General features: G+C 35.7%; 1 protein-coding gene across 3 annotated transcripts in view; it reads right to left on the reverse strand.

The window, feature by feature from the left end:
• Positions 1 to 2,500, reverse strand: part of LOC307036012 (uncharacterized protein) — an 86,599-nt gene that overhangs the window by 42,875 nt on the left and 41,224 nt on the right. The gene's annotated exons all lie outside the window — the stretch shown is intronic.

The raw sequence follows: 2,500 nt of genomic DNA on the forward strand, positions 1-2,500 counted from the left end.
AATAAAGGAAAAATAAAAATAAAAATACGATCAAATATATATAAAACATATATATATATAGCAAAAAACCAGAAAATAAAAGAAATACATAAATAACTCATGGTTTCTTTCAAAGCAGTTTTTCATTATTATATATCTTTTTTGAACAAGGACCATGCGTCAAAATACATGAATCTCAGAAAGAGAAGAGATGTCAGATCAAAGGTCAAAGATCATTTCAATCTGCGGTCAATTTCATAAAGATTGTAACACCAGAAGAAGAAGAAGATATCAAAGCGAGTAAACAGCCAAACATGGCGTCCACAGTTTGGACATTTTCGGACAAATCCAACAAAAATGCGATTTGCAAAAACATGTTTACGATGTCTGTGCTAGAGAAGATCAAAGGACATCTGAGGAGAGTTGTTTTGTGTGTAACCAATAGTTGTGTTAGATTTAATAAGTTTGAAGCTATGAAACTATTAATTTTTCCTATTTTCAACTCTAGTAAAAACTGTCGGAACCACTTTACAATAAGACTACACGTATTAATTAGGTCGTGAACACTTTATAAATCAATAATAAGCTTTTATAAGACATGAGATAAACAGGGCAACTGTGACCGGTTGCTTGGGGGGGTAATCAACTCGGTGAACAACAGATACCAAGGATGCTGGCAGATGAAGAAGACGAAGTAAGCTAGGTAGCCAATATAAGGCTTAGTCATCTTGCCACATAGTAAGCCCACATTTATCTGTACTCTAAGTAGCCAATATAAGGGTTAGTCATCTTGCCAAATAGTAAGCCCACATTTATCTGTACTCTAAGTAGCCAATATAAGGCTTAGTCATCTTGCCACATAGTAAGCCCACATTTATCTGTACTCTAAGTAGCCAATATAAGGGTTAGTCATCTTGCCAAATAGTAAGCCCACATTTATCTGTACTCTAAGTAGCCAATAAAAGGCTTAGTCATCTTGCCAAATAGTCAGCCCACATTGATCCTACTCTAAGTAGACAATATAAGGCTAAGTCATCTTGCCAAATAGTAAGCCCACATTTATCTTTACTGCAAGTAGCCAATATAAGGCTTAGTCATCTTGCCAAATAGTGAACCCACATTTATCCGTACTCTAAGTAGCCAATATAAGGCTTAGTCATCTTGCCAAATAGTGAGCCCACATTTATCCGTACTCTAAGTAGCCAATATAAGGCTTAGTCATCTTGCCAAATAGTGAGCCCACATTTATCCGTACTCTAAGTAGCCAATATAAGGCTTAGTCATCTTGCCAAATAGTGAACCCACATTTATCCGTACTCTAAGTAGCCAATATAAGGCTTAGTCATCTTGCCAAATAGTGAGCCCACATTTATCCGTACTCTAAGTAGCCAATATAAGGCTTAGTCATCTTGCCAAATAGTGAGCCAACATTGATCCGTACTGTAAGTAGCCAATATAAGGCTTAGTCATCTTGCCAAATAGTGAGCCCACATTTATCCGTACTCTAAGTAGCCAATATAAGGCTTAGTCATCTTGCCAAATAGTGAGCCCACATTTATCTGTACTGTAAGTAGCCAAAATAAGGCTTAGTCATCTTGCCAAATAGTGAGCCCACATTTATCTGTACTGTAAGTAGCTAATAGAAGGCTTAGTCATCTTGCCAAATAGTGAGCCTGTGTCGATGTATGCAAACTATGTTAGAACTGGTTTATAAATGGTTCTTAATGATTATTAAAGTGTTCACAACCTAATTCATAACCTAATTATAAACCCTTTATGAATCCTATTTTATAAGGGTAGTCTTATTGTAAAGTGGTATCAAGCTCTCAATAGTTTCCTGTTGTTGTTGTTTTTGTTGTTGTTGTTGTTATTGTTGTTGTTGCTGTGGTTGTGACAGTCAAGTTGTATTGCTGCTGCTAAGTTACTTTTGGTTTTTGAATAGGAATAAAGTTATTGTATGTGTTATGTAAGATAAGATGGACTTAATTGATCCCAAATTGAATTGTTTGCGTTTCAGCAGCATAAAAGACAAGGCATTGCAAATGAGTAGAAATAAACAATTCTAAAATATAAAACATCTGACAAATACAACGCTATTTAAGGGCCAATTTACAGTATATATATATATTAGTGGGTAATCTTGAATGCAAAGACACATTGTATGCAACTAAAATGGGTAAAAAAGCAAACTTAATATGAAAAGCCAATTGAAAAACAAACTGTAAGAGGAAATTCTGAATAAAAGACGTTTTAATGTTATGCTCCGTCACCCCGGCTTCATCTCACAAGAAACAAAAAAACAACATCATCTGATTCGTCTAACCAGCTCTCCACAGCGGAGGTTTAAAAGGTATTTACTGATTCTAATGAATTGTTTAACACCTTTGAATAAAGACAGATGAGGACTCGTACCTTGTTTCCTGCGTCTCTGCAGCTGGCTCTACTAAACCCAGACAGGAAGTACTAACGAGAAAACACGGTCTGAGAAGAAGTGTGTTTTCTGATCATTGAGAGCGTGAAG

This window comes from Notothenia rossii, assembly GCF_949606895.1.
Source record: "Notothenia rossii genome assembly, chromosome: 4".
Taxonomy (NCBI): domain Eukaryota; kingdom Metazoa; phylum Chordata; class Actinopteri; order Perciformes; family Nototheniidae; genus Notothenia; species Notothenia rossii.